This window comes from Pan paniscus, chromosome 1, assembly GCF_029289425.2.
Source record: "Pan paniscus chromosome 1, NHGRI_mPanPan1-v2.0_pri, whole genome shotgun sequence".
In the NCBI taxonomy this organism is placed as follows: domain Eukaryota; kingdom Metazoa; phylum Chordata; class Mammalia; order Primates; family Hominidae; genus Pan; species Pan paniscus.
The window spans coordinates 101,380,252-101,400,173 of NC_073249.2; the positions used below are offsets into that span (position 1 = coordinate 101,380,252).

At 46.8% G+C, this 19,922-nt stretch overlaps 1 long non-coding RNA gene, 2 other non-coding genes and 1 pseudogene across 3 annotated transcripts in view; 1 reads left to right on the top strand and 3 right to left on the bottom strand.

Moving 5' to 3' along the window:
- LOC117978246 (neuroblastoma breakpoint family member 15-like) overlaps positions 1 to 19,922 on the bottom strand; it is a 512,107-nt pseudogene that overhangs the window by 222,051 nt on the left and 270,134 nt on the right.
- Positions 7,756 to 7,919, bottom strand: LOC112438801 (U1 spliceosomal RNA). The gene has a single exon (XR_003027140.1). It is a non-coding gene; the product is annotated as a U1 spliceosomal RNA (small nuclear RNA).
- LOC112438856 (U1 spliceosomal RNA) lies at positions 16,634 to 16,797 on the bottom strand. Its single transcript, XR_003027172.3, has one exon. It is a non-coding gene; the product is annotated as a U1 spliceosomal RNA (small nuclear RNA).
- LOC117974368 (uncharacterized) overlaps positions 17,170 to 19,922 on the top strand; it is a 43,084-nt gene continuing 40,331 nt past the window's right edge. The window contains exon 1 of the long non-coding RNA XR_010112708.1: positions 17,170 to 18,867. This is a non-coding gene — a long non-coding RNA (uncharacterized LOC117974368). The remainder of the gene's footprint in view (positions 18,868 to 19,922) is intronic.

Here is a 19,922-nt window from a genome sequence, read left to right on the forward strand (position 1 = left end):
AACGCCCCCTGAAGCTTCTCTGCAGGTCACAGGGAAGGGGAGGGTGGCTGCCGACCCGGCAGGAGAAGCGTCAAGAAGCGTCGGGAGGACCTGACCCTACCCCTGGACCTTGAAGACAGGCCTGGCCAGGCTGATTTTAATGGATAGGCCCAAGGAAAAGGCTCAAGGGCGGCCCAAACCCCGACCCTGAGATTAAGGCTTTCAAATGTCTGAACGTTTTGATGTTGGTCAGTAGAATCCATCCCACCTTTATCACGAGACTCCTTTGCCAAAATTCAGAGATCTGGGATTCCTGCTGGTTGCCGCACAGAAAGCCAATCACCGAGACGATTATCGCCAAGGAAGGCACTTTAATAGGGTGCTGCAGTGGGGGAGATGAGAACTCAGTCTCAAATCCATCTCCCTGACCAACCAAAACCAGAGGTTTAGATGGCAGGGAAGAAATGTTAACAATGAGTAAGAAAAGAGGAACTAGGGAGAAGCAAGGAAGCAATCATGATGAATGAGGGGTCCCAGCATCTCATTTTCCGGATGAATTTCAGTACTTTGATAGCTTTTTTGACAGGCCTGAAGGTCATTTCCTGAGGAAGGAACTCAGATATAACAAATACTAAGTTTCTTTCTTTCTTTTTTTTTTTTTTTTTTTTTTTTTGCGACGGAGTCTTGCTCTGTCGCCCAGGCTGGAGTGCAGTGGCGCGATCTCGGCTCACTGCAACCTCCGCCTCCCAGGTTCATGCCATTCTCCTGCCTCAGCCTCCCGAGCAGCTGGGACTACAGGCACCCACCACCACACCCAGCTACTTTTTTGTATTTTTAGTAGAGACGGGGTTTCACCGTGTTAGCCAGGATGGTCTCGATCTCCTGACCTCGTGATCCACCCGCCTCGGCCTCCCAAAGTGCTGGGATTACAGGCGTGAGCCACCGCACCCGGCCAACAAATACTAAGTTTCAAGCTGTAAGACCAGAAGGGTCCATTTCTAGGTTTATCCAAAAAAGCTACATATGGGACTGTGGGGTGGTTTTCAGACCAAGAAAGAAAAAGATTGTGCAGACCAAAGTCTGCAGTTAACCAAAGAAAAAACATAATTTTCTGACCAATAGGATGTATGGGATCAGAGAATGACCAGGCTATAGAAGAACCGTTTTTTGTCCTGAGCATAGGGGAAGGATGAAGTTGCACCAACTAAGGTGGAATTAAGCTGCAGATGGGGAAAAATCTGGATTTTGGTTCAGAGCCCTGGGGTCTTCCTTGAAAGAAGAACCCTGTCTCGGTTTCTGCCTCTCTCTGAGTCCTTTTGGAGGTTGGGGATGCTGAGGTCTTGGTGCTTGGCCCCCTCTAGCCCTGAGTACTTCCCCTCCTGCAGGGCAACCTGGCCCAGTGCCCAGGTCCCAGCTCCAGCGACCATTTCCCCCTACTTTGCTCCTAGCAAAGGCCTGAAGGCCTAGCGGTTCCTGCAGAACCGCTGTCTCCCTCTTTTGGATAAAGCAGAGAGGAAATGACCCGTGTGGAGGGAATCAGGGGCTGCATCTGCACGGAGGAGCTGAGGCAAGTAGGGCAGTTGCGGTCTGTCAATGTAAAGGACATTTGCCATCCAGGAGGTTGGGCTGTTATTATTAATTTTTAAATTCGTCAATACAAACTTCAGGGAAATTTGTCTTCTTACTTGTAGGAACCTCACAAGACCTCCCATCTTATATTCCAGGGAGAATTGCTGCGTATTACACGAACACATAGGTGAGACTGCCATTCTGACCTGCAGGCCTCGATGCCCTGTGCAGGGGCACCAGGGCACTGGCAAAGCCCTTTCCATACAAAGAGCAAGCGTGTTATGTCTACAACCCAATGGCACCAGTTCCAAGTACAATTTCTACTTGGTTCTATGAGCTGAGTACATGTTCCCCCCAGCACAGAAATCCCACAAACTCCCATGAATGCTATAGGGAAAAGCAGGGGCTAGCCAGGTGTGATTGATCATACGTTTAATCCCAGCAGTTTAGAAGGCCAAGGCAGGGCAGATCACTTGAGTCCAGGAATTGGAGACCAACCTGGGCAACATGGCGAAACTTCAACTCTTAAAAAAACAAAACAACAACAACAACAACAACAAAACAAGAACAGAAATTAGCCAGCTGCGATGGCTCGTGCCTGTGCTACTCCAGAGGCTGAGGTGGGAGGATCGCTTGAACCAAGATCCCACCAGATACAGTGAGACTCTGTCTCAGGGAAAAATACAAACAAAAAAAAGAGGCTCTGTAAGAGGTGACTCCGGGGACAATGGAAAAACACTAAGGTTTTCAAGTGGTGTTAAAAGCCAGTAGGCCTTGGGGACCATTGAGCAATCTACAAAGCAGGGAAGCCTAGATCCCTGAGCTCTGCCCGCCAAGTACCACCACAGCTAACATGAGAGACCTCCCCCACAGAGACTGAAATTTGCCTCCTGAGGAAACAAGTGACTACAGACATCTGTCCCAGGACAGTAAACAAGAAAATAAGGTCTCACAAAAACAAAAACAGCTGACCACACCATACAATCACTGAGACCGGGCCTGCGACTATAGATGAAAAAAACAAATGCTATTATTCATACCATGAAAGACCAGGGGAAAGCACGAACGCAGTCCCCTACTACTGTTGCGGGAATCAGGAGAACAAAGAGACCAACGGGTGGAACAGAAGGATTTTATTGAGTGCACTCGGGCCTAGCGTGAGCCCCGAAGAAAGACAGGGGACTTGACTTTTATACACACTTCTGAAAGGGGGTTGGCTAGTTTGAATGGTGCAGCAGGAATTTGATGGTGCGAAACTCGCGGGGCAGGCAAGAGGGCTTACAGAAGCAGAAAGAAGGCAGTTAATCAAACTGTGACAGGTCTTGCAACGCAAGCACAGCTGGTAACCTTGCAGCTGCACTGAATGGAAATCAGGAACTTACAAAACTTGAATAATGACAAGTGGCAAGGGGGAAAGACAAGGCAGTAAAGACATTTGTTGTTTTTCCTCTTATACTTGCTGGGGGCGGACCGTGTTGACAAAGTCGCTGGAAATCACTGTCAGAGATGTAGCTTTTCGGATAGTATTGTCCAGGATCTGCTAGGCTCTATCCACTGCAGGCCTTGGTGTGTGTGTGTGGGCGCGGGGGAGAGGGGCGCCTGCCAAGTACAAGAAAACTTGTCTTTTCGTTGTAACTTCCCCTTCGTTACTACAAATTACGCAGCTGAGCTTTCCACGTTAGAGGAAATGACAGAACAGCATACTTGGAATGAAACAGTTGAGTCGGGTTTAGAAGCCACTTCAATAACCATAATATCTGCCCTGCCACATAAGTAAGATTCCACGTATCTCCGCCCCGCCACAGCTCCATACGCCTCACCCTTTAAACGCACAGTCACTTGCCCCAGCACCACTCCAGCCAATCCCCAACCACCCCGAGCCCTCCTAGCCCTAACACACAGCTGGGACTCTCATGTCCAGCCAGTGGTCCTGGACTTGCTCCTACAGCGCGGGAAATCCTTCGTGGTGAAGCAGCAGCCCCTGCGCTGCCTCATCTACATAGAAATGCCCTATCGGTGATGTCACCGACAGTGCCTTTCCCAGTCTCCTTCTGCTCTTCCGCCCCACCCCCCGCCACTCAGCCTACCAACCCGCTGGGGGAGCCGACGGAGGAAGTGACGTCTGCTGTCCCACCTCTCCCTCCCGCCCTTGTCCTTTCCGGAGGTGCGCCCAGACCCCGCATCTAGTATCCCCCAAAGAAGCGACTACTTAACCTGTGTCCTGCGGAGGACCCTTCTGGCGGCCAGCTGGAAGCTGTGCGCCGGTCTTCAAATAGTGGCTTTTAATTCGCAGACTAGAACGTTTAGGATTACAAAGAAAACCGTTTCCTTTCAAAGCTGTTTATCTTTGTGAAGTAGCATTTTGCTTAAAATTGGAAGCCTTTGACTATCAGAGAGAAATCATATCTATGAAACTAGAGAGGCTGCTCAGATGACTGCAAACCAGCCATCCTTGCTGGTTTTACCAGTAGTAGTGTTATAAAGAATGTTGTCCAATTTCATGAGTCTCGTAGGTTTGTTTTTTTGTTTTTCAAATACGGTATTGTACAAAAAGGAAGCAGAATGTGGTCGCTGTCTCAATGTAATGCCTCTCTGGGCCTGAGAATTTGGAAAGGCTCGCACTCCTCATAAAAGTTCTCTTCTTTTCTCATTCTCCCTTTAGATAAAAAGTCTTTTTTTTTTTTTTTTTGAGACGGAGTCTCGCTCTGTCGGCGGGATCTCGGCTCACTGCAAGCTCCGCCTCCCGGGTTCACGCCATTCTCCTGCCTCAGCCTCCCGAGTAGCTGGGACTACAGGCGCCCGCCACCACGCCTGGCTAATTTTTTGTATTTTTAGTAGAGGCGGGGTTTCACTGTGTTAGCCAGGATGGTCTCGATCTCCTGACCTCATGATCCGCCCGCCTCTGCCTCCCAAAGTGCTGGGATTACAGGCGTGAGCCACCGCGCCCGGCCAGATAAAAAGTCTTTCTTGAAAGCATTGTCGATCAAAAGCTGTATCTCTCCTTGCCAGAAAGGCTCATTCCCAGATAGTCCTGTCCCACACTGGGGGCAGGGGAGGAAAGGAGCCCTCTCACTAAGGAATTTTTAACAGTGCCCAGAAGCTGAATTGGCATCACAGAATTGGGGGGGGGGAGACAGAGAGATCTCGGCCAATTCTATAGTTGCTGTCACTTGTTGAATCATCTCTAGTCTTCAGAGTACCATGAATTTCGTTTCTCAAAAGAAGTAAAACAATGAGAAATACATAACATTAATAATTTGACTAGTGGAGATATAATGCATACAAGAATGATAATCACAAAGAGAATCTATATCCCGAAACAGTAAGGGAACCTATTCCATTAGGCAGCCAACTGAAAACATCAGGGAAAACATCAAATACCATTTCTTCTTTAGTGATTTCTTGTAGCCAAGTGGCTTCTTTTCTAATTTTTTTTTCTAGAGAAGGTTCTACTGCATGGGAAACATTTATGTATATGCAACAAAAGGTATTTGCCACCACACATACATCTCCCTGCTCAGCTAAATATATCATCTAAAGTGATGTGATTACCTAGTACAACCTTAGCCAGTGAATAAATAGCTTTTTATTGAGCTGCAAAAGAGGCCGCAGTTTCGTCAGCAATATTTTTCTTTCTTTTTTCTTTTTCTTTCAGAGACAGCGTCTGTCTCTGTGGCCCAGGCTGGAGTGCAGTGGTGCCATCATAGCTCACTGCAGCCTCCAACTCCTGGGCTTAAGTGATCCTCCTGCCTCAGCCCCCGAGTCACTGGGATTACAGGCCAGAGCCACCATGCCTGGTTTTCATCAGCAGTGTTTCCTGAGGTTACAGAAAGATTTGTAATCCTGGGAAGAAACACTCCCTTGAAGCAAAAGTGCTCTCCCCCCAAAAATGCAAGGAGCTATCTTCTTGATAGCCGGGCAGATAATTCTCAGGTTTTGCCCCACTGAATCTCTATCTAAAATAGAGCAGTGGTCATGCCTAGTGAAAAGTTAGAGGGAACTCGCCCAATGTTGGGTTTCTTCAGATATATGTGTGTGTGTGTGTATATACATATATATATATATATGTGTGTGTGTGTGTGTGTGTATGTGTATATATATATATATATATCCAAATATCTTAAAGACACTGCCCTTCATCATTCCATGCCATTAGACATTTATAGGACCAAGCATGGTGATCTCCTCCACACAAAAATAAATGCTGGTGCAGAACAGGTAAGTGTACTATAAATTGAGTACATCAGCTTTTGGGCATTTTAAACCATTGGTCAGACACGTTGGAGCAAGAGGGCACGTTGATAGCAAGAGGGAGTGTTTCTCTTTCAGTTTTCCAATAGCAAAGTGATGTTTGCCACTGTCATTTCAGAGTGAGGTGACAAATTGTTGTTGTTGTTTGGTTTTGTGGGGTTTTTTGTTCATTTTTGAGACAAGGTCTCACTGTCCCCCAGGCTGGAGTGCAGTGGCACGATCAGGGTTACTTCTGCCTTGACCTCATGAATTCAAGCAAACCTCCTTACTAATCCTCCTGAGTAGCTGGGACTACAGGCAGGTGACACCACACCCCGGGGTGTGAACTGGGATTTTATATTTTCAGTTGGCTCCCTAATGGAATAGGTTCCCTTACTATTCTGGAATACAGATTGTCTTCATGGTTGCCATTCTCGTGTGCATTATATTTCTACTAACCTGCTAATTTTTTTTTCTTTTTTCTTTTCTTTTTTTTCTTTTTTCTTTTTTTTTTTTTTTTTTTTTTTTTTGAGACAGAGCCTCACTCTGTTGCCCAGGCTGTATTGCATGCAGTGGCAGGATCTCAGCTCACTGCAATCTCTGTCTCCTGGGTTCAAGCGATTCTCCTGCCTCAGCCTCCTGAGTAGTTGGGATTACAGCCTTACTGACATACACCACCACGCTGGGCATTTTTTTTTTTTTTTTTTTTTTTTTTTTTGGTATTTTTAGTACAGACGGGGTTTCGCAATGTTGGTCAGGCTGGTCTCGAATTCCTGACCTCAGTTGATCAGAAGTAGGTGAGGTCAGAAAACGCACCCTGGGAGAGGCTGGCAAATTGCCCAGAACGGCCATCGCTAGGCCTGGGGTTTTCTTCTGTGCTGAAATACTACTATTCATGTAGTGCGGGGACAAAACCAATTAGATACTTCTGGGAGTTAAAAAGAGATTAATTTACAGTGCCATTTGAGAAGGGGTATTAAGGAATTTGCCAGGGTACTGACGCGTGTCAGGTGCAAACTGCAGGTTCAGAGAGAGCTAAGTATTTTCTGTCCATGAAGGTGATAAGGGGGGTCTTGAAGAAAGAGGGACGTGGGAGGACACTGGCGCCAGAAATAGCAAAGGGCTGCTTGGGGGTGGGAAGGATGGGTCGGGGTGCTATCTAGAAAGTTGCCTGGCAGTGGATGTAGGATGTAGAAGCGAGACATCAAACAAGAAGCTGTCGCTTAAATAAAGTCTGAAGAAAGACTAGATATATAAACGGCAGGAGATAGTAGGGAAACTGGACCCGTCTCCTCATAAAACTTCCCGCCTTATATTTCAGGAAGGATCGCAGCGCATTTCGGCCAAGACAGGTGAGACTGCAGTTCTGACCTGCGGGCCTCGATGAATTGCGTTAGGGCACCTGGGCTCCGGGAGAGCCGTTCCACTCCGCAAAGTAAGCGTGTTATGTCTACAACCCAACGGGGACGCGCTAAGAGCCCCAAAGGCCCTGCTTTCATCCCAAAGAACAGCCCCCGTCTGCGTAGTTTGTACCTGGCTCTGTGAGGTGAGAACACATTCCCCGCTAGCACAGAAATCCTACAAACTCCTGAGGGGGCTGCGGTTAGAAGCAGACGCTGTGTAAAAGGGGTTAGAAGCAGACGCTGTGTAAAAGGGGACTCTGGAGGCTAGAGAAAAACACGAAAATCTTCACAGAGCGTGAGAACCCAAGACGCTGGAGACCGTGGATCAATTTCTGCAATAAGCAGCCTTATGTTCAAAGGGAAGAGCTATGCAGTCTTCGCGCTGGTTAGCCTGGGATAAACCGGCTGACACTTCTTACTTCTCCAGCGAGAAAGACAGCGACATGCCACTTTCTATTTTGAAGGCTTCTGACTGCAACAGTAACACTTAAGGGCATCACAAAAAACACAACCAATAAAAGAAAACAGTTATAATTAGCGTACAGTCTTTTTTTGAAACCAGAAAAAAAGAAATCAGGGGAAAGCGCGGACGCAGTCCCCCACTACCACAAATTATGCAGTCGAGTTTCCCACATTTGGGGAAATCGCAGGGGTCAGCACATCCGGAGTGCAATGGATAAGCCTCGCCCTGGGAAAACCACCTTCGTGATCATGGTATCTCCCCTGCCAGGTAAGTATGAGCTCTTGCACCTCCGCCCCGCCACAGCCTCACACGCCTCACCCTTTACACGCACGGTCACTTCCCCGCGCACCCGCGAGCCCTCCTAGCCCTGACACACAGCTGGGACTCTCAGGTCCGACCAGCGGTCCTGAACCCGCTCCCACGGCACGGGAACTCCTTCGTGGCGAAGCAGCATGTGGCGAAGCAGCAGCCTCTGCGCTGCCTCATCTACATAGAAGTCGCCCTATCCGTGATGTCACCGACAGTGCCTTTCCCAGTCCCCGTCTGCTTTTCCGCTCCACTCTCCGCCAACTCAGCCGACCAACCCGCTGCCGAGCCGGCAAAGGGAAGTGACGTCTGCCTCTCCCTTTTTTCTCTCCCGCTCCCTAGTCTGTTCTCTCCCAAAGAAGCTGGTCCTTAGCTTCTATTGCGGAGCAACCTTTCGGCGACCAGCTGGAGCCTGGGCACCCTTCTTCAAATAATGGTTTTTAATTCGCAGACGAGAACGTTTAGGATGACAAAAGAAACTGGTTTTTTTCACGTCCTTACCCTTGTGATGAAGCATTCCGCTTACATATATATATGTAATGTTGGGTTTCTTCAGGTATATATATATATATATATATGTGTGTGTGTGTATGTGTATAAATATCCAAATATCCTAAAAGACACGGCCCTTCATGATTCCATGCCATTAGACATTTATAGGACCATGCATGGTGATCTCCTCCACACAAAAATAAATGCTGGTGCAGAACAGGTAAGTGAAATTGAGTACATCAGCTTTTGGGCATTTTAAACCATGGGTCAGAAATGTTAGAGCAAGAAGGCAGGTCGACAGCAAGAGGGAGTGTTTTTCTTTCAATTTTCCAATAGCAAAGTGTTGTTTGCCGCTGTCATTTCAGAGTGAGGAGACAAGTTGTTGTTGTTGTCTGGTTTTGTGGGGGTTTTTGTTTGTTTTTTAGTTTGTTTTTGAGACAAGGTCTCACTGTCCCCCAGGCTGGAGTGCAGTGGCATGATCAGGGTTACTTCTGCCTTGACCTCATGAATTCAAGCAAACTTCCTTACCAATCCTCCCGAGTAGCTGGGACTACAGGCACGTGACACCACACCCTGGGGTGTGAACTGCGATTTTATATTTTCAGTTGGCTCCCTAATGGAATAGGTTCCCTTACTATTCTGGAATACAGATTGTCTTCGTGATTATCATTCTCGTGTGCATTATATTTCTACTACCCTGCTAATTTTTTTCTTTTTGAGACAGCGTCTTGCTCTGTCACCCAGGCTGTATTGCAGTGGCAGGATCTCAGCTCACTGTAGCCTCCACCTCCCGGGTTCAAACGATTCTTTTGCTTCAGCCTCCTGAGTAGCCACGTTGCTAATTTTTGTATTTTTAGTAGAGACAGGGTTTCACCAGGTTGGCAGGCTGGTCTCGAACTCCTGACCTCAAGGGATCCACCCGCTTCAGCCTCCCAAAGTGCTGGGATTACAGGCATGAGCTATGACGCCTGGCTCTCAAACCATTTTAAGTAAGCAAAGACAGATTTGTCTGGCTTTTTAGTACATTGCTGAATTATCCTCCAATCTATATTTTTAGGAAGGACCTGGGGAATGGCAACATGCACATATTTGGCTAAAATGTGAACCTTTCATGTTCTGCTTGAAAATCCTTCCAATTTGCCTTTTGCAACCAGTTAGTGGCCTTGCCTTCTTCACCAGAATGTGAATTAATTGATAAAGATCAGAATATTTGGGCTCAAAGGTTTCGACAGTTAAGTCGAATTTTCTGCCAAAGCCTATAGCATCTTGGAGCCTGCTTTAGAAACAGAAGAACGAAATGTGTTTAACTTTAGATCAGGGAAGTCCTTTATTTATTTATTTATTTTTTTATTATTTATTTATTTTTTTTGAGATGAAGTGTTGCTCTGTTGCCCAGGCTGGAGTGCAGTGGCGCGATCTGGGCTCTCTGCAAGCTCCGCCTCCCGGGTTAACGCCATTCTCCTGCCTCAGCCTCCTGAGTAGCTGGGACTACAGGCGCCCGCCACCACGCCCCGCTAATTTTTTGTATTTCTAGTAGAGATGGGGTTTCACCGTGTTAGCCAGGATGGTCTCCATCCCCTGACCTTCTGATCCGCCCGCCTCCGCCTTCCAAAGTGCTAGGATTACAGGCGTGAGCCACCGCGCCCTGCTATAATATTCTTAATTCACATTTTGGTGAAGCGGTGTACACAATGGTAGGCTCCCCTCTTCCTGTGGGTTTCGGTTTTACCTTGAAAGGGGCTGTCAGAACAGAAGTTTCAGGGAAGGGGCCAGAGCCCTGGGGACTTTCCTCAGGTGATGGTGATGGAAGAAGAGGCAAGGCAGGACAGGAAGGCTCAGGTAAGAAAGACTATGCAGGCGCAGGGGCAGGAGGAGAAGGAGCAGTTGGAGGCGAAAGAGACAAAGCCTCCTCAATATTTCTCAATTCAGAAAACGTGTCAGTTTACCTCCTTAAGCTTACTTCCTCAATGGAGGCAATTTTCTTAGTTCTTTTTTTTTTTTTTTTTTTTGAGATGGAGTCTGGCTCTCGGCTCACTGCAAACTCCGCCTCCCGGATTCAAGCAATTCTCCTGCCTCAGGCTCCCGAGAGCTGGGACTACAGGAGCCCGCCATCAAGCCCGGCTAATTTTTGTATTTTTAGTAGAGACGGGGTTTCACCATGTTGGCCAGGATGATTTCCATCTCTTGACCTCATGATCCGCCCGCCTCGGCCTCCCAAAGTGCTGGGATTACAGGCCTGAGCCACCGCGCCTGGCGCAATTTTCTCAGTTCTTTTAGAAATTTTAGAAATTTAGAAATTTGGAAATTTCTAGGTCTCATTGCAAGTAAGTCTCCCATTTAATTTGTCTGGTTCTAAAACCAAATTTCTCTCTCTCTCTTTTTTTTTTTTTTTTTCCTTCAGACAGAGTCTCACTCTGTCGCCCAGGCTGGAGTGCAGTGGCGCGGTCTTGGCTTACTACAACCTCTGCCTCCCAGGTTCAAGCAATTCTTCTGCCTCAGCCTCCTGAGCAGCTGGGATTACAGGAGCCCGCCACCATGCCCGGCTAATTTTTGTATTTTTAGTAGAGACAGGGTTTCACCATGTTGGCCAGGCTGATCTCGAACTCCTGACCTCCGGCTCCCAAAGCGCTGGGATTACAGGCGTGAGCCACCGTGCCCAGCGTAACCAAGATTATTGAGCCATTCTAATTTGTCAAAAGAGTCACATTGATTTTTTAAAAAATAACGTAATGGGCCAGGTACGGTGGCTCACGCCTGTAATCCCAGCACTTTGGGAAGCCGTAGCGGGCGGATCACGAGGTCAGGAGTTCGAGACCAGCCTGAGCAACATGGTGAAACCCCGTGTCTACTAAAAATACAAAAATTAGCCGGGCGTGGTGGTGTGTGCCTGTAATCCCAGCTACTGAGGAGGCTGAGGCTGGAGAATTGCTTGAACCCGGGAGGCGGAGGTTGCAGTGAGCCAAGATTGCACCACTGCACTCCAGACTAGGTGACAGAGTGGGACTCCGTTTCAAAATGAATACATAAATAAGCAAATAATAATGTAATGAACGTTTTCATCGTTTACATATTAAATAGATGAAGGGGTGGCCTGCCCCTCCATACTTGTGGGCGTTTCTCGTCGGGTGGAAGGAGAGACTTGAGAAAAGAGAGAGACACAGAGACAAAGTATAGAGAAAGAAAAGTGAGCCCAGGGAACCAGCGCTCAGCATACGGAGGACCCGCGCCGGCACCAGTCTCTGAGTTCCCTTAGTATTTATTGATCATTATCGGGTGTTTCTCGGAGAGGGGGATGTGGCAGGACAATAGGGTAATAGTAGAGAGAGGGTCAGGAGGAAAACATGTGAACAAATGTCTCTGCATCATAAACAAGCTAAAGAAAAAAGTGCTGTGCTTTTGATGTGCATATACAGAAACATCTCAATGCCTTAAAGAGCAGTATTGCTGCCCACATGTCCCACCTCCAGCCCTAAGGCGGTTTTCTCCTATCTCAGTAGATGGAACATACAATCGGGTTTTACACCGAGACATTCCATTGCCCAGGGATGAGCAGGAGACAGATGCCTTCCTGTTTTACTAATCCTCCTCAGCACAGACACTTTACGGGTGTCGGGCTGGGAGACGGTCAGGTCTTTCCCTTCCGGCGAGGCCATATTTCAGACTATCACATGGGGAGAAACCTTGGACAATACCTGGCTTTCCTAGGCAGAGGTCCCTGCGGCCTTCTGCAGTGTATTGTGTCTCTGGGTACTTGAGATTAGGGAGTGGTGATGACTCTTAACAAGCATGCTGCCTTCAAGCATCTGTTTAACAAAGCACATCCTGCACAGCCCTTAATTCATTTAACCTTGAGTGGACACAGCACATGTTTCAGGGAGCACACGGTTGGGGGTAGGGTTACAGATTAACAGCATCTCAAGGCAGAATTTTTCTTAGTACAGAACAAAATGGAGTCTCTTATGTCTCCTTTCTACATAGACACAGTGACAGTCTGATCTCTCTTTCTTTTCCCCACAATACTTACACTATTTAAATTGTTCAAAAGCATCAAAGATTCCTCTCTGCTCTCAACTTCATTCCATTTATTTTATTGTACCAAACTATGAAGACCATTAATTTAATCTACTGCTAAATCTATTATTTTTTTCATGTTAGAAATTCAACAAGAAAATTTCTCCCTAATGAAACCTCACATTTCAAGCATAAGTAGGCTGGGCAAGGTGGCTCACACCTGTAATCCCAGCACTTTGGGAGGCCAAGACAGGTGCATCACTTGGGGTCAGGAGCTTGAGACCAGCCTGGCAAACATGGTGAAACCCCGTCTCTACTAAAAATATAAAAATTAGCTGTGTGTGGTGGCGTGCGCCTGTAATCCCAGCTACTCTGGAGGCTGAGGCAGGGAAATAGCTTCAACCTGGAAGGCAGAGCTTCCAGTGAGCTGAGATTGCACCACTTCAGTCTAGCCTGGGCTACAGAGCAAGACTCTGTCTCAAAAATAAATAAATAAGCATAAGTAGTAAAAAAAAATAATAATAATAAGATAAAAAAATAAGGCGCAGGGTCTTGCTCTGTTATCCAGGCTTGAGTGCAGTGGGGCTATCATAGCTGACCAGCTTGGAACTTCTGGGCTCAGGCAATCCTCCTGGCTCAGCTTGCCTTGTATTTTTTTAGAGATGGGGTCTTGCCCTGTTGCCCAGGCTGGTCTCCAACTGCTGGCCTAAAGCAATCCTTCTGCCTCAGCCTGTTGAGTTGCTGGGAGTACAGGTGCAAGACATGCAGCCTAGCATTGTAGTAAAACAATTTTCAACAAATACTTAATTTTCTTTCTTTTTCTTTTTCTTTTCTTTTTTTTTTTTTTTTTTTTTTTTTTGAGTTGGGAGTCTCACTCTGTCACCCAGGCTGGAGGGCAGTGGCGCAATCATAGTTCACTGCAGCCTGCCTCAGTCTCCCAAGTAGCTGAGATTACAGTCATGCATTATCATGCCTGGCCAACTTTAAAAAATTAGCTAATACTTAAAAATTTGTAGAGACAGGGGTTTCACTATATTGCCAGGCTGGTATCCAACTCCTAACCTCAATTGATCCTCCCTCCTCAGCCTCCTAAAGTGCTGGGATTGCAGATATGAGCCACCATACCTGGCTTAATTTTCTTATTTTAATTTTATATAAGTGATTATTATTGTTCCTAAGATAATTGGGGCAGTGACTCCTTTAAAATTTTAGAGACCTAATTTGTCTATTCACTTCACTGAAAGAGTATGCCAGTTTGCTTCATGAGAAAATATCCTATATTAATAAAGCACGAAAATTCCTTCTACCAAACTAGGGGGCATTCTAAAGAAACGAATTGTGCTAAGTAACATCACTTAAGGTGAAAACAGAGGCAATGGTATCTATTAACAATGTTTATCAGTGAAGGAAATAAACTGAAAATATTAACATCATTAAATCCTCAGAGGGCCTTCATTGCTGAAAATCTGAGTAATATTGTGATACCCTTTTGAGTCCGGCAGGACATTCTCTTTCCAGGGCATATGACAGTGGGCAAATAATTTCTTTTCATTCATTTTCATTAAGGGCTGAACCTCCTTAATGTTCTGGAGATTATTAAATTTGATTTGTATGGTTGTGAAAAGTGCTCATATTGCTGATTCCATTGCTTACATGTGATCATATAAGTCTTTTCTCTCCTTTTTGTAGTGTGGTTTAAACTTAATCCTTAAAGGACATGTATTTGAACTTTTCAGCTGGTTAGAAACCTGAATATACCAATCAAAGAAAACTGCTCCTTACATGCTACAGATTTAGTGTTCTTCCTGTGCTAAGATGTCTTTTAGATATAGTAAATTTGTTAAAGCCAAGAGCTCCTATGGAACGAAGTTGGGTGGGAGGGGGGACGTGGAGTAGTAAGATCACTCTTGTAACAGGGATGCCACTCTTGCAGATATTGACAACTATTGGGCCCATAAAATTTTTAACAAACATTGGAAAGACAAGATATGAACAACTCATCATTGCTGCAGTCTCAAATATCAGGAAATACCATTATTCTCAGGACAATAAATAGACAATAAAAAAAGACTCACAGAGCAGCTTAGCTGTCATGTATTACCAAACAGGGACTGGATCCTTGTCAACACCACCCAACAGAGATTGTCCCCAGAAATTCACTTCATAACATCAAAACCAAAAACCCACACTGATGGCAAAAAATAATAATGCAAAAATGAGAGAGAAAGAGAGACAGAGAGAGAGAGAGAGAGAGAGAGAGAGAGAGAGAGAGAGACCTGTCCTACAGCCATACTTAGTGGGTAAAAGCCAAAGAGCTCAATTTCTGCTCATGATACTTAATAGAACAGAGGGAACATGAGCCAATAGCTCAATGGGTTCAGATATGCACCAAGTGCCTGTTGGATACAGGATTCTACTGTCTCCAATAATATGTCTCAGATGGACTAGTTTTTTTGTTTTTTGTTTGTTTTGTTTTTGTTTTTTATTTTTGGTTTTTGAGAGAGAGTCTCCCTCTGTCGCCCAGGCTGGGGTGCAACGGCACGATCTTGGCTCACCGCAACCTCCGCCTCCCGGGTTCAAGCGATTCTCCTGCCTCAGCCTCCCAAGTAGTTGGGACTACAGACGCACACCACCACGTCTGGCTATTTTTTTGTTTTGTTTTGTTTTGTATTTTAATAGAGACAGAGTTTCGCCATGTTGGTCAGGCTGGTCTCGAACTCCTGACCTCAGTTGATCAGAAGTAGGTGAGGTCAGAAAACATACCCTGGGAGAGGCTGGCACAATGCCCAGATCCGCCATCGCTAGGCCTGGGGTTTTCTTCTGTAGTATTCATGTAGTGCAGGGACAAAACCAATTAGATACTTCTGGGAGTTAAAAAGAGATTAATTTGCCGGGCGCGGTGGCTCACGCCTGTAACCCCAGCACTTTGGGAGGGTTCACGAGGTCAGGAGATCGAGACCATCCTGGCTAACGCGGTGAAACCCCATCCCTACTAAAAATACAAAAAATTAGCCGGGCGTGGTGGCCGGCGCCTGTGGTCCCAGCTACTGGTAGGAGGCTGAGGCAGGAGAATGGCGTGAACCCGGGAGACTGAGCTTGCAGAGAGCTGAGATCGTGCCACTGCACTCCAGCCTGAGCGACAGAGCGAGACTCCGTCAAAAAAAAAAAAAAAAAAAAAAAAAAAGATGAATTTACAGTGCCATTTGAGAAGGGGTATTAAGGAATTTGCCAGGGTACTGACGCGTGTCAGGTGCAAACTGCAGGTTCAGAGAGAGCTAAGTATTTTCTGTCCATGAAGGTGATAAGCGAGGGCCTGAAGAAAGAGGAAGGGGGGAGGACACTGGCGCCAGAAATAGGAAAGGGCTGCTTGGGAGTGGGAAGGATGGGTCGGGGTGCTATCTAGAATGTTGCCTGGCAATGGCTGTGGGATGCGGAAGCGAGACATCAAACAAGAAGCTGTCGCTTAAATAAAGTCTGAAGAAAGACTAGATATGTAAACGGCAGGAGATAGTAGGGAAACTGGACCCGTCTCCTCATAAAACTTCCCGCCTTATATTTCAGGGAGGATCGCAGCGCATTTCGGCCAAGACAGGTGAGACTGCGGTTCTGACCTGCGGGCCTCGATGAATTGCGTTAGGGCACCTGGGCTCCGGGAGAGCCGTTCCACTCCGCAAAGTAAGCGTGTTATGTCTACAACCCAACGGGGACGCGCTAAGAGCCCCAAAGGCCCTGCTTTCATCCCAAAGAACAGCCCCCGCCTGCGTAGTTTGTACCCGGCTCTATGAGGTGAGAACACATTCCCCGCTAGCACAGAAATCCTACAAACTCCTGAGGGGGCTGCGGCTAGAAGCAGAGGCTATGTGAAATGTGACTGGGGGCTAGGGAAAAACACGTAGATTTTCACAGACCCTGAGAACCCAAGAGACTGCAGACCATGGACAGACAAATCTCTGCAAAAAGCAGCCCCGCGTAGATAAAGGAAAAGCTGTGCGGCCTTGGCGCTAGCTAGCTTGTGTAAAGGTCGACGCTTCTTATTTCTCCCGGGGCGGGGAGAAAGCGGCATGTTACTACTATTCCTCAGCATTCGACTGTAAGAGTAACGATTAACACTAAAACACAAGCCAGTAAAAAAAATCAAGTAACCTTTGCTGTGCAGGTTATTCTTTAAACTACAAAGAATCAGGGGAAAGCGCGAACGCGGTCCCCCACTACCACAAATTATGCAGTTGAGTTTCCCACATTTGGGGAAATCGCAGGGGTCAGCACATCCGGAGTGCAATGGATAAGCCTCGCCCTGGGAAAACCACCTTCGTGATCATAGTATCTCCCCTGCCAGGTAAGTATGAGCTTTTGCACCTCCGCCCCGCCACAGCCTCACACGCTTCACCCTTTACACGCACGGTCACTTGCCCCGCGCACCCCCCTCCCCCTCCCCCAGCCCTCCTAGCCCTGACACACAGCTGGGACTCTCAGGTCCGACCAGCGGTCCTGAACCCGCTCCCACGGCACGGGAACTCCTTCGTGGCGAAGCAGCAGGTGGGGAAGCAGCAGCCCCTGCGCTGCCTCATCTACATAGAAGTCGCCCTATCCGTGATGTCACCGACAGTGCCTTTCCCAGTCCCCGTCTGCCTTTCTGTCGCTCAGCCTACCAACCCGCTGGCGGAGCCGGCAAGGGGAAGTGACGTTTGTCTCTCCCTTTTTTCTCTCCCGCCCCGGCATCTGTTCTCGCCCGAAGAAGCTGGTCCTTAGTCTGCGCTGCGGAGCAACCTTTCGGTGGCCAGCTGGAGCCTGGGCACCGTTCTTCAAATAATGGCTTTTAATTCTCAGACTAGAACGTTTAGGATTACAAAAGAAACCGGTTCTCTTCACATCCTTATCCTTGTGATGTAGCATTCCGCTTGAAATTGGAAGCCGTTCAATGTCAGAGAGAAACCATATTTATGAAATGAAAGAGGCTTCTCAGATGACTGCAAACCAGCCTTCCTTACTGGTTTTATCACTGGTAATGTTATAAAGACAGTTGTCCAGTTTCATGAATCTTGTAGGTTTTTGTTTATTTGTTTGCTTTTGATGTTGTTGTTGTTGCTGTTGTTTTCCAAATTCAGTATTGTAGAAAAATATGCTGCCCCAGAAGAGATGATTGGACACTCTCCAGCGTGGTGTTGGACTTTGTCCTCTCTTGCACAGCCATCTCCAGACCTTAGTGCTTACCTCACGTTAGTTTTTTATATTCTGCAAAGACAAAACCAAAGTAATCCAAATTTGACACAAATACCTGGGATACATCTTATTTGAGATGTTTAACAAATGTCTGGATCCTCTTTTCTTACATTGGATTATAACGCAGGAAACACTGTGAAGTAAGTAAAGTTGGAATTCCCAAGTCAAAGACCATTTGAATATTTACAAGTAGATTTGAGACAGGAATAATACAGGGTGGCCGCAGGGTAACAAATTCTAGGCAGCAGATTTACATGACTTGAGGCTATGGGCTGATAAGATGCTGAAAAACCAGGGTTGTGGACCAAGCTGGCTAAGACTGACTGGACCCAATGTGGTGCTGGATTTGAGGTAGGTTTTACCTAGGCCCTCATTATACGCTTATTAACAGACTAAATCACACACCCACCAGTGCCATGACAGTTCTGAGACCAATATGTGATGTAAAAATGGATGGCACCACAGTTCCGAGAAATCTCCACCTTTACCCAGGAATTTTCACGAATATTCCACTCCTTGGTTAAAGAAACCCATCGAGATGAAACCCCAGAACCCATTGTTCTCTCTCGGGTATGCCCAAACTCCCCTTTCTTGAGTGTGTACTTTCTGCTTTGCAATACATCTCTTCTTTCACTATTTGCTGACTCATCCTTGACTTGGTTCTCGAGATGGTGTCAAGAGCCTGGACACCACAGCTGGGGTCGAGATCCCACCAGTGTCCGGGGACCTCCCCCAGCCCACCAGTATCAGATTCTATTCCATTGCTCAAATCACAAAACATTGAATGGAGAGTTCTCCTCTGGAGAGCATAAAGTAAAGATTCTGTGGCATGGTGGCCAGTTAGGCCACTGGAAGGCATGGCAAAATATTGAAAATGAGGGATTAGGTGACGGTATAGTAACTGCTGAATACTAAATACTTGATCCAGGCCCCATTCCCTGGAGACTGACAGAGAGACACATCATCCAGGTAGTAGTGGAGAAATACTTTCTGGGTATCTGACCAGCCTTCGTGGAAAGAACTGGCACCATCCTGCAGGTGCAACTGCCTGATGGGTTCTTCCTGCCCATTGTACATACAAAATCAATTCATGGAGACCATGGCGTTGCAGTAAAGAGTTTAATTGACACAGGCCAGCCACAACATGTGGGGGACGGAGTTATTACTCAAATCGATCTCACTGAAGGCTTGGAGGTAAGGGGTTTTTCAAAGACGGTTTGGTGGGGAGGGGGCTAGGGTTTGGGCAGTGCTGATTGTTGGGGATGAAATCACAGGGGTGTGGAAAATGGCCCTCCTGCATTGAGTCAGCTTCTGGGTGGGAGCTAAGGGACTGGTTGATTTGCGGGCCAAATGGTGACATCCAGTAGTCAGAAATGCAAAAGCCTGAAAAGACATCTCAAGAGGCCAGTCTTAGGTTCTGCAATAGTGATGTTCTTCACAGCAGTAATTGGGGAAGCTGCAAATCTTGTGACCTCTGGAATAATGGCTGGTAATTATTTAACGAGGCATACATCTTAGTAGAATTCAGGTCCCTTTCATCCTCCTAACTTGGTGGCCTTTCATTAGTTTTACAGGGGTAATTTAGCTTTGGGGAAGGTTATCATTTTAACCAAACTTTTTGGCTGTCCCCAGTGTTTTTGGCACCAGGGACTGGCTTCATGGAAGACAGTTTTTCCATGGAAGGGGGTGGTGGATAGTTTCCGGATGAAACCGTTCCACTTCAGGTCATCAGGCATTAGTTAGAGTCTCATAAGGAGTGCACAATCTGGATCCCTCACACGCACAGTTCCCAATAGGGTTCAAGCTAATATGAGCATCTAATGCTGATGCTGATCTGACAAGAGGCGGAGCTCAGGTGGTAATGCTCGAAAGCCTGCAGCTCACCTCCTGCCGTTTGGCTGGGTTCCTAACAGGCCATGGACCAATACCTGTCTTGTGGCCCTGGGGGTTTGGGACCCCTGATTTAAACTATAAACTCAATTTTTCCCAAAAATAGCTTGGGAGAAATTGTGCAGGAATGAGCAAAGACAGCTAACCAGTGAGGCTAGAACCAAAATGGAGTCAGCCATGTCAGATTTCTCTTATTGTCATAATTTTGCAAAAGTAGTTTCAGAGGGACTACACAGACACTTGTTAAAAGCATGAGATGGATTTTATTGTATGTACTACAGTAGGCAAGAGAGACCAGCAGAGAACCGAGCTCAACTCCAAATACAGCAAGAAGAGTTGAAGATTTATAGCCAATCGGC